Source organism: Acyrthosiphon pisum, chromosome A2, assembly GCF_005508785.2.
Source record: "Acyrthosiphon pisum isolate AL4f chromosome A2, pea_aphid_22Mar2018_4r6ur, whole genome shotgun sequence".
NCBI lineage: Eukaryota > Metazoa > Arthropoda > Insecta > Hemiptera > Aphididae > Acyrthosiphon > Acyrthosiphon pisum.
The window spans coordinates 4,401,844-4,415,250 of record NC_042495.1 but is presented as its reverse complement, the minus strand read 5'-3'; the positions used below and the strand labels follow the sequence as shown (position 1 = coordinate 4,415,250).

General features: G+C 29.2%; 1 protein-coding gene across 1 annotated transcript in view; it reads left to right on the top strand.

Moving 5' to 3' along the window:
• Window positions 1-5,435: 5,435 nt before the first annotated feature.
• LOC100162357 (myotilin) overlaps window positions 5,436-13,407 on the top strand; it is a 162,702-nt gene continuing 154,730 nt past the window's right edge. Inside the window, exon 1 of the mRNA XM_001942780.5 lies at window positions 5,436-5,884. The gene's annotated coding sequence lies outside the window, so the exon portion shown is untranslated. The remainder of the gene's footprint in view (window positions 5,885-13,407) is intronic.

Below are 13,407 nucleotides of genomic sequence, written 5' to 3'. Positions count from 1 at the left end.
TACTAAAATTTAGTTGGTACTTTAAATGTATTGATCTAAATATAAAAAGATATTAAATTCACTTTAAGTAATAAAATCTTGTTAAAATAATATTTCTAAATTGTTACACCGATAGACAATTGAATTTATAATTCAATATACCTACTATTCGATTTCATTTTATAATAACAAACAATAATACATTTATATATTGATGTGGTAGGGCTAAGGAAGTGTGTCATAGGTTCCAAAGTCTTAGTTTTTAAAAATTGTTCAAACTCCTTTCAACAATTTTGTCGCTTGTTCAAATGCCAAATCTAACGTTTATTAGTCTCTTAATTTATTTTTTACTTTGAAAAACTTCAGTTCTTAGCAGTTTCTTAATACTATCTGCATTAATGATAATTACAATTTCGTTTTAAGTATTTTTTCTTATAATATATAAATAAATGATCAAAGAAAAAGTTAATGCATTGTTAAACTTAAATAAGAAACAACCAAACAAAATCTATAAATGTTTCATATTATCATCAAATTATTTTGATCATAGAATAATATATACTATAGTATTGTTAATCTTGTAAATTAATGGATTAACGTCTATACACATTATTATATAACTCATTTCAAAACGAATGCGATATATAGTTTTAGATTCTGAGCTGAATAATATTGTATTAGCTTAACTAGGTATGAAGAGTGTATTTTTTTAACTTCCGTCATCTTTCGGAGCAATAAAAATTCAATTTTCAAATTTTAGGGTGGGTTCTGGTAAAAAAAAATGTATCTTGTTGGTATCAATAAGGGGATCAATAAGCAACAAATTTCCAGTACTTATTAATATCATTCGGAAAACAAAAAACCTTAGATACTTTAAACATTTCATTATTACTTAAATTGTTAATTTATATATAAGTAGGTACAATTTGCATTTTTTTACTACATTTTATCAACATTTTTAGGTACAGGTAAAAAGCTTTGAAAATGTAATACAATATTTAATATACGTTGTTTAAAGTGATTAAAAAATATTGAAAATACATAGGCATGGTTTTATTTTTTTCTATGATAAAATTGTTGACAAATTGTAAACTATAATAATTATAATCGTTGTTTTTTTATTGTGATTCAAAAATATTATTGATTTCTTAAAAATGTTACAAAAAATAATGTGGCTGAAAGCGACGGTCACTGCCACTAATTCTTGGATGGGTGACCACCCGGGTTCGTAGTGCGCTAAAACTACGTCACACATACACGTGTTCCTAACCGACCGTACCAACCATTCAAACCCTACTGTACCAACCCTACTAACCTACAGGCTAATTACCTCAGTCGTCGAAGCCTTAAGCCTAATAAAAAAAATAATAGGAATAATAAGAATAATAATACAATAACATTTTAAAAATATTTTGATTAATTTAAACTGTTGCTATTTTATAATATCATGAATCTATTCACACCGTTCTACAGTAAGTCGGTATCGAGGTAATTATTAACTCAAAAGTAAATAAAAATATCATATGATATATTATGTAGGTACTAGATACCTCTGCTTTATACACTATCATAATAATTAATAATATAATAAATGCGATGTTTTTGGCAAAAGTCAGGCCTTATCTACCAGCCTACCGTACTACAAATACTAAAATAAATTACAAATATCAATATAAAATATATATATACACTAAAATATAGATAGGTAGGTACTTAGTAATATTGCCTGACATTCCGTCTCCACTAAGAATAGTTTTTCGTATGCAATGATTTATCATTCAATTCTAATTTCACACATTCATTAGGTACCTATACAGTGATCTACTCAAAGACGATAGAGACATCCGATACCTACATACTATGCAATGGTTAGCGAGTTTCTCGATTTTGTTCGTTGAAAAAACAGCTAATTATCTGTGCCAGGTTATATTATATACATTTTATTGATAGCTTTGATAACTAAACAATAGCTTAATATGAATATCAATGCACAATATTACTTTATTTCTTGACAAGTGAAATTGTGATATCTAAGTTAATCGATTTACCGCCATTGACAAAGCGCTCTAGGCGCCCTAAACAGCTTGGCCCCCATGATTATTATTGAATTTGTTTTCCTTCATATAATAGTATTTTATATTACGAAACTTAGCAAATCACCTCACAAACTAACATATCTATCTTCAACTTCCGAGTAGTTCTCGCATTAGCTATATGTGCTTTAATTTGTGTGAACCGGACTTTATGCAAATATGAAATAATTAAGTTTATCTCAACCTTTTTCACTTTGCTGATTTCATACATTTATTGAATAATGATTTATAGAAATATCATTAAAAATGTATATGGCCCTACTACTATACGACAAACTCTGACACTCTAAATCAACAAACATAATGTTGCAGTAACTAGAGTAAATTTCAATTCAATTAGTGTACATTAACACACTTAATTATGCATACAGTTTTATATTACCAACAATTATGGTACCTAGCTCTTCATCAGTTATAGTGAAACATTTCAATAATTATTCATTTTAACTTTATATATATATGATACATATATTCATAATCCGTAAGACCATAATCTATATATAATATTGGCTATTAAAAAGAACAAGTTAGAAAAGCTCACTTTGCGAGCGTGTTAAATTCCCAGTTTCTTAGCGTATTTAAATCAACGTAATAGATTATAATATCATATACAATGTATATACAATTAAAATGGATAATAAATAAACAAAATTCTACAAATTATATATATTATCAACAATCGTAACTATGTATACTGGTAAATAACGGACGGACACAACGGGGACATAAGGTGTCCTAAACGTATGTTTCTAAACCTAAAAAACAATGCACATAGCAAATCTCTTTTATTTTATTTTATTACCAATCGTACCGCAACGATATTAAACACTTATGTGATGGACCTACAATTTCATTATATCTAATTACATTATTATTAACATAAATATATTTTTTGGCTGGGTACAGATGTTTTTATTTTCCAACTGATTTTGTGTAACGCTTTGTTTATTACCATAAAAACGAATAAAATGTAAAAATTACCTAATTCCCACTAGGTATATTAACAATTATTAATGGATACTTATTTATACATATTTATGATTCATAAATTTTCTTTGAATTGGAAAATATCGAGTAGCGTGCTACGTTTGTCATTTGGTATTTTTTTTACCTAAAGAAAAATATTTTTTTTTTTTATTAAAATCACAACTCATTTAATATTATTGATTAAGTACAAAAAAAGGCGATTCTTATTTTATTTTGAATTTACGGGACCACCGTCAAAACCAATAAATATAACTGAGTTATGGAAAAGGGTAAATCAGATAATTTGATTGACGGTATATTATCATTCTATTGACATTGAAGCAGATACGGTACTTATAATGGTTAATTAAGACTTTTACAAACTTCCGCACTATACTTTGACTCGCGAGATACTTATTAAAAGGCTTATTTATAACTATTTCAAGACCAATATAGGTATTATATTATTATTATAATTATTATTAAAAACTAGGTGGCTGGTGGCTCAATCCCTGCTTGCTAACCTTCATTTAATATTTTTTTAGCGACTTGACAGTTTATAAGTCTAATATAAAAAGTAAATGAAAAATAATATTAATATTATAAACTATTAACATTTATAAACTTTTTAAATGAAATATAATACACACATTACTGTATTATCTCGTCAAAACAATATTTTAAATTAATTTCTCTTCAAATTTCATCAATCATGATTTTCTCTCGACTTTTACACAGTGAAAATGCAATGTATGATTATTGACCTTGTGTAAATATAGTGACGTTTTAAAAAAAAAAACTCTTATATTGGTTGCCATGGAAATTATTTTACGAACTATTTTTGTGTAATAGAGAGGTAGTCCCTCAGCAATTTGGCCATTGGCTAACAATAGTTTCTTTTTTCCATAAATAATATTATTATATTAATCATTGTTAAACTTTTGTTTGTATGGTATATTCCAGGGTTTTGTCCTGTGGATTAGCGGTGGAACTTAGGAATATTATATATTTGACTGAAGCAGTCAAGAAGCTTCCATTTTTCTACATTCGACAAGAAGGTTTCACTGTTAGTTCACTACAAACCAGGCAACGGCCTGACGTAATATTGACTGGCTAAGATACTGACTTAATATAATTTAAAATTTAGATAAAAAACTTATTTTGTAATTTTATTTATTTTTTCATTTTTATCATTTGGTCTGACCTTATAAAATTTTCTAGTTTCATCTATGCTGTTAGTTGAATTTCGTAAATTTGGTTTGATAATCTTTGCTCATAAGTTAGCCATGTGTGTATCTGGTATGACCTATTCAGTATTCTTAAGCGTGTTAATTAACTCTCCTTTTCTGTTTGAAGTTTTTGTTTTTTTTTCTCACGTTAAGTTCTTTGTACTATTTCTTTTAGCTTGATTTTGTTCTCTATTTGAATAACCGCTTTGTTTCAATTGTAATATTATTAAACTTTAGAAAGTCTTCATAAATTCAGTGTTTCAAGTTTATCTCCCTTTGTTCGTTATTTTTTTTGTATGCACCTATACATTTTTTAAATTTAAATCTTATTGAGATAAGATCATTTGTACATGAATATTAATTTTTGAGTAAAATCATAAATCCATAAAAATTATATTAAACTATAAGTGTGTTGTTTTTCATCTACAACGGTAACTTTTTAAAAATCGGTAGACTACTTCTATGACTATAAAACCTTTTAAATGTTAACAATATATTCGGCAAAATGTACAAGCATGAATAAATACGCATAAATAAAACACAAGGATGTTAGAAAAAACCATAAATGTTAACGCTATGGTATCATTGTCGTTCTCAATTCGATTAGTTACCTTCAGAATCATGATTATCAAAAATGAAGGTTTACTCGTGTGTCTTAATAGTATACCATGTATGAACGTTTTTAATTGGTCATATTATATACGCGACCTAACCCATGCAATATTTCAATATTGTTTGCAAAACGTAAAATATCACATAGGCCTGTTTGGACAAAAAAAAAAACACAATAAAAAGTTAAAAAAATAATTGATCGTTTTCACGTGCGTAATCGGTCCTATTTAGAAAACAAAACGTGAGATTTACGGTCATACGCAGTGGTCCCCAGTTACACACTCGCACACAATCACACACACACACACACACACACACACAGACAATATGTGTGCGCGTGCGTACATCCACATTATATATATTTATATGAATGTGTGCGTTCGTGTGCGTGTACAAAGCAAAAACCGATCTCTCACTACATATATACATAACTATATAGGTATACATAACTTTGTTTGTTTGTGTGTGTGTGTGTGTGTGTGTTTATCCAGCACCAGCGCACCTCGAGCTCAGGGTAGTTAACGGTTTCGCGTTCACCCGATTCCCGCCGAGTACGCGCGCTCCTATCGCGCCACCGACGCCGTCGTCGTCTCGGGGCAAATAGACCAGTGACTAATTCGGAGCCACCGCGGTTCGACTTGGGTACGGCGTGGTATCTAACGGTGCAGGTTGTCACGGTCGCGTCTTCGTGATTACAATATTACTATTATAGTCGTGAAGCTCAAATTCCAAACGACTTTGTACGGTTTTGTGCGCATAAAATAAGTGTATATATATAATTTATATTATCGTCTACGGACCGGACCTTTGTGGCGTGACCATCGTGTGTATATTGCATTTATTTTGATTCGTTTGAATTGTTAATCTAATTTATTTCATTCCTTTTAATACCACAGTGCGCATCGACTGTATTAACCATATTATTATTGTATGATAATTCTTCGCGATTGGCGTTCGTATCACAGCTGTCTTTTAAATAAAGTGCCGGCGAATTGAACGCAATTGGTAAGTATATACGACAATGCGCTTTAGACAATAATTACATAGAACTGTATACTTACAGGTATTACTTTTAAGTAATATTATTATTAGATATTATAGCTAGTAAGTTGAAACTATGTTTAAATAAAACGTGTGGCGTTTAGCATACTCGTACATGTTTTCCCCAGATATAAGAAAGATATAAATATGCATTGATACCTATTTGAAATATTTTTTATTTTAAGATCTTATGGAACTGTAATAAATAATAGTACCCGACTATGGTGTGACATATACCTAAATCAGTAAAAAAATCTTACAAAACATCGTCATTGTAGTCCCTCTAAATTCAGCAGCAGCCTGGTATTAATAATTTAAAGAATTTTCAAGCCAGGATGAAACGCGTGACCGTTTAACAAGTGTTGTGGGGTTACGTGCGGGGTAACGCATAATATTTTAGATGGAAAAAAAATTGACCTGTCCGCCAAGTGATAAGAAAAATCTGAGAAATGTTCAGAATTCTCAACTGATGTTATTATATATTATACACGTATTATAATATTTTATGGATGCTGTCGTGTTCGGTGATAAATTGTTTCGCAACTTTTTAGTGTTTCGGTTTTATTGCGGTTAAACCGACGGTGACGCGACATACCAACACAGCGGGTAGGTGGCTTTAGAACCAGTGTTAGTTCTAACAAACAGGAAGTACAGTCGTTGATTTGCTTCCTAGATTATTGTGTTATCCGGTGTCTCTACAACACGACATGTTCGATTTTGGTTCTAAGCGATAGAGTCCGTTATCGTAATACTATCTGTTATACAGTTAAACGTACCTATGCAATTAATACACAACTGCATCAATGAGTAGCATCAATAGGGTGTCTTTGAAATTCTAACCCGTGACTAGGGTGTTGTATAGATGTGTTTAACAGATGGTTAATATTATATATATTTTTTATTCATTCCATAAGTACGCTTTTTTCGGTTTATTACGTTTGAATTTTTTTTTTAGTTTTATTATACGCTCGTAAAAGTTGCCTTTGTATAACATTTTCACTACTTATCTCAGACGTTTATATTTCGAAGGCACGTTTAACTAACCTATATGAGTATATGACTGTATATAATACAGGTTCACAGATCCTTAATATTCATTCAAAATATTAATATAACATTGCTATTGTTTTATTTTAATATAACCACCAAACGTAAGGAATCAGAACATTCATTCATGACGCATATTTTATGTAGATACATTTTTGTTTATAGAATATTATTATATTCATTTGTCTCCAATGTTAATTCTTCTCACATTCAGGTACATATAATAAAATATACAAAAGTAAAGCTACAAAAGTAAAGCTACAAAAGTTTTAACGTTTTTAATTTCACGTCTGACTATTTCATAACTTACAATAAGTATTATTTTTCCATAATTAAAATTATATTTCTGATTATTATGACTCAGATTTAAAACTTTAAATTTAATTGTTGATAGAATAAATACTTATAGCTGAAATTAAATATTATTAAGCATCATATCCAAACTCAAAGTCAAATTTTTATATATTCTTAAATTTACCAACAAAAAAAGTACCTATAATAATAATTCTATATTCTGTTATTATTAGCATTGATTTAAATTCGATAAAATATTTTTAATAATAATAATTGTTTTGAAAGTAGTAAAAAATACTTTTATGCTAAAATATATCCAAGCAGTATTTATATATAAGTAATATTATAATATATATATTTTTCACAAAATGTGTTTATGTATACCACAAAAACTTTTTACAAGTAATAAAACAAATGATAATATATTGATGGATTCAAACAAATTCAAAATTAATGGCTATATTTCAAGAACGAATTATTAGAAAGTCAACGGAAACCAGCAGATAATAGTGTGATATCATAATAAACTTAAAAACAATGATAAATCATCGAATTGAAAACTTAATACCTACTATGCTAAAATCACGCTTGCTTGAGATTTTTTCGTAAATAGTCGACAAGTGTTTGTTAGCATCCCTTACAATAAGTCATGGAAACTAATGAAAAAAACTGAAAACCATATTTTCAGATAAGTAAAGAACTAACTATACTTCATTTATAATCGATATAATAGATTTAGAATTATTACAATTTGAAAGAATTCTTTCTATCCTTAACTTTACCTAGTCGTAGAGTTAAAATAATAATTATTAAATACGATAAAAAAAAACTGAATACTACAGAACAACTTACTCACGCCAGTGCAGGATAAGGTTGAATTACAAGTTTAAAAAAATATAAGTTAAAGTTGTATTAATCATTACATACTACGTATTACTCGTGTTAGTATTGTAATTATTAAATTATAATACTACATTATGTACAAATTTTTTGAATGATTTTTCATATTATATATTATAAAATATTCACAATATACTTACAACTATGTATTATTCAAACCATTGTTCATCACATTTAAGAATCTAAAATACATAAATTCTGTTTCACGTTACATGTTACTGTGGCTGCAGATTATTATTAAACTTAAATCTTTAAAATTAATTTCTTTACGTTTATTAGTTATAAAGTAATACATCTGAAAGAACGATATGGATTCTCGTGTATGAAATAATCTCAAAAGAATAAATTAATAAATTAAAGTATCGAGATACATTAAATTAAGTTAATTTAATATGGTCATGCATGCTTATATTTAAATGTATAATTTTAAAAGATTAAAAATATGCCACACAATTTATACAACTGTTACGAAATCAAAGTTTAATTTACTTTAAGTGGTTGTCAGCACTTGACAGACAGTTAGGAATTCTTACTGAAAAGTGACAGCTACTTAAAGTAATTTCCTCATAAAATATTGTGCTAAATGCCATATTTTATTACCATTACACGCAATAGACCCCCTAAAAATATGTTTTACTCAAAAAAACTACATTTAACACCTTATTTCATAATCACTATACATCCCTTATTAAGAAATAGATGTACAATTTTGTATTATTCGTGGTTAAACTATCAATACATGGTACATATTATAAGGTTACGGTTTTGAAAGATACAGTTAAATTACAGAGGTTGGCGTTATTTAGGATAAATCTCAAAACTTTAAAATAACGTTATAAGATATCAAAATTTTGATTGACAATAAGAACCACAGGCTACATAATATCATAATCACTACATTTTTATAATTTAGGGTAAATACGTGATCACTTTACGTTAAAATAACATAGGAGTAAAAAAAAACAACATCTCTCAGTTTATTGAACCAAAATAACATATTATACATAATATATATATTTTTTTAATGACGTGAGTTGGATTCTTTTGTAGAATCTATGGTTGTGAAACCGCTGGTGGAATCCTAAGCGAACTTGCATGATCACATTCTGAATGAACGCTGGTGGAGAATAAGTAATGCCCTCCGGACAATAGGGCTTCGATATATATTGTATTATATGAGGCAGTGGCGTAATTACGGGGGGGGATTTGGGTGTCGTATCCCCCCCCATGACCTTTTTTTTAAGACTGGTTAACTACATTTACCTATGTACTTCTTTATCTAATAATGTTTTTTTTTTATTATTGATATCAAATGCCTCGGCTAGCTGGCAGCTGTCCCAAAAATGATAAGAGGCATAAGAGTATTATTTTTTCGTGGATCGACGACGCTCGATGATTATAAGATTATTTTATCTAGATTAAAGACTATCGTCCCATTGAAGTATTGAACACAAAATAACTTAATAATGATTTGTACACTTAATCGGAATTTTTGTAGTGACTTTCCTAGTTACGTCGTTATTTGGTAATCGAACATCGGTTATAAGTTACAGTTACAATCAGCAATCGCCAATCGGCATTCGATTTTTATAGTTTTATAATTCATAATTTGATATTGTGATATAGGTACTGATATTAAATTAATCATTCGTGTGGAGTTTTGTTATTTAATTTTAATATTTACTATTTATAAATATATTGCACTGAAAGGTGCTTATAATAAATAATTTTTTTTTTTTTGGGGGGGGCAAAATGTTAAAAAATGTCATCCCCCCCCACAAAAATGACCAAATTACGCCACTGATATGAGGTTTTTTATTTTCTTTTGGAATCAAGTGTTCATCTAAAAGGAAAATAAGAAAACTAGCTAACAACACCAAGAACAAATATATGTATAAACATTATACACAGTAAAAGTAAATTATGTTATCTACTACCTAGAAAATCATTAACACATTGGAAGTAATAATAAGTATATTATCATATAACTATTATAATATATCTATCAAACTATCTATAATGATTACAATAATTTAAAGACAATTTTACGTATGGTACAATTATTTTATGTAAGCATACTGTTTAATATTAAATTATATAAACTCGTATATTGCAGATATATTAAGCATATTCTAAAAGTCCATTCTTGGCCAGTTTAATTCCATTACCTTGGTAGGTACCTATACTGTCTACAATGTCTACAGTTTTGTTAAATCCTGAACGGAGCAATGTTTTTATTTTTTATTAATACTATATAATTCGACCAGAAAGGTACTTAGTAATGATCGGTCATTTTCTCAGGACTTTGTAAAATCCAGTTTTGGGTAGGTTCGATTCATATTATAGTTTGTAACTGTAATATAATATTACACTCCGTTTTTGAACTTCGTGAGAACGTTAAATAAGGATCGAATCAAAACTATCTCCAGTGGAGTTTCAGAAGTTTGGTTACAACTTTTCGTGACGTCCGTGCATACAATGTAGTCATAGATTTTCTAGTCTGTGGTGTAAAAAAAATGTTTCACAAATAGTTACTTAAATATATTTCACCCTGTTTCTATGTTTATATTATAGTAACTGTGAAAAAAGATTGTTATTGGTTGAATGTAATTTATCTAGGTTCTTATAACGTTCATAACCTTAGACACTATACGGATCAATATGATAAAGCACTCATATTGTTTTATTCACAGAACTGTAGTACTGGTGTGTTGTATATCACATTTGAAAAAAAGTCCCATCGCATTAACAAAATAATTCACATCAAAAGTGGAATTCAGTTATCAGACTTGCTTACGTTTCTTTAATATTTTGGATAGTTTTCCTCATATTTAGAAAAACGATCGCAAGAAATGAAATATTACATTTTTAAAGTACGATAAATAATTTATTTTTATATTTTAATTTAAATGGCCTATATTATATTTTTTTAGTATTTCTTTTACCCGAAAAAGTGTTAACAGAAAAATTTAAATATACCATTATTGTCAAGCTAATACATTCCTTTATATTCCTCACGTCATTCATAATTTAAGAATACATTTTATAATTATAATTACCTATGGATGTACAAAAATAAAACTTTGTTGCTATAAATATATATTAATTGATGACACATTCGTAATTAAAAATATGCAAGACCAATAAAATATAAAAAAGTAATATTTTCATATTATCAATTGAAAATAAATTATATCCATTGTATCTACTTACAAATAATTCACATATTATAACATAAGTTTACATATCTATAGACTCTGATAGCGTTTTTTTCAAATAAAAGAAGATAGAGAATAGAATTTAAAGGAATCGATATTGTACAAAGATAAATTTCCAAACTGAAAATGGTAAATGAAATGCTATTGAAACGTTTTTGAATCATTTGAATGTATGCATATCGTCGTGTACTCAAAGTGTTGTAACAAACCACGTTAAGTACCTTACATGAACTTATAAAATTATTACATACGTTTTGCTTAAGATATTATATTAGCCAAATTCGGTATGTTCAAAAATATATTTAAACAAAACACAAAATAATAATTTTGATAATTTCAAATCCATTTAGACTTTTTTTTATTCATTATAGAAAATTGAATTCAGTTTGTACGAATAAAAAAAAATGTTTATCAATAATTCAAGAGCGCAGTAACTCCAGACTAACTACATTTTACATCTATAGCTATAATACAACTGCTAATGGTATTGCCGTATAATATACCCTCGTAAGGGTATCCATTATTGCAAATCTACTATCTATAATAAGCGATTGAGATCGGCCTGTAACTGGGACTTCCGGCAGAAGCTAACCCGTTTCACATACTGCGCACGATGCACATATATGGGTACTCGTAGTGCGCGCGGATGTGCAGCGTGTGGGTGCAAAGGGGTCACCTCCAGTGTTTATCTGCAGGCTGACATTAATTTCGACGTTGCCTGATAATGAATGACAGCTATTGCTTTTAGCCCAAAACTGCAGGGTAATTAATCACCCGTCTATTCGGACCCGATGATTTGAATCCTTCTCGTCAAAACTAGCTGCGTGGCAGCTACACAGCACATCGGCCGTCGGCGGCACCGTCGTCGACCCAATCGCTTGCCCCACGGAACACCACCCTGTTGGCTGTTCCGTTCCAATTTTTATTCCATCTGCAGCGCGCGCGCGTACACGTCGTATTAAAAACGTGTCCAGGCAGATGGTGCGGGCAATAAATTTCTTGGCCCCGGTGAGTATAAAACCGCTGAAAAACCATTAAAAGTTCAACGGGAGGACTTAAATCACCGCGAACTCTGAAAACCCGTCGACACACGATAACAATTTTGGCCCGACTCCATTGACCACAATACCCACCGACCGACTCGAAACGCTGAAAATATAAATAAATGCCATACAATGCCGAGGTTTCGTTGAAATTGAAAAAATAGCTCGTGTCCACCATTTACCACGCAGATTTATGTCCTTAGGCTAGTGACTAAGTGGATCATATCTACGCAGAGGTTACGTACAAATTACGCCATAACATGAACTTTATACATTGGCTAGACGCTTGGCCACAACTTACTGTATCTTACACGATTAATTTCCCTTTTGTTTACGAAGTGAAAATAAATAATAATAACAATACAATTACAGTATTACGTATTCTTGGAAATTTTTACTGAACGAATATAACAATTAATATATATTATGATTTATGATGTACTATATTTATTACATGTATTGTGTGTGTGTCACGAAAGTGCGACCTTATATATTAAAGTTTTAATGATTTTTAGATTCTGAACGAAGTGATGAATGTATTGATTTTACAATGATGTGTGTTTTTTTTTTTTTTTTTTTTTTTTTTTTTTTTTTTTTTTTTTTTTTGTGTCTGACGACAACTTTTGGAGCAGTAAAAATGCTTCGATTTTCAAAAGTTGTACCTTTTCTGAAAGGAAAGTGAATCTAGTTGGTACTTTGGGGGGTCAAAAGTGAAAATTTCCCAATACTTTTCAAAAGCGGCAGGAAAAACCTTAAAAAAATAACGGAAAAACGCGAATTTTTACCCCAAACCCATTTTTGACAAAAACGAAAACTTAATTTTACTGTAACTCAAAAAATAATTATTGGAAGCACTTGAAATTTGCAACAGAAGTTTATAATAGCGTTGTCTATACAGGGTTAGGTTTTCAAAGTGTTTCGACTTTTTTTGAGCTATTTATAGACAAATGAAATTTTCACTTTTTCTAAGTATTTTTTTTTAAAA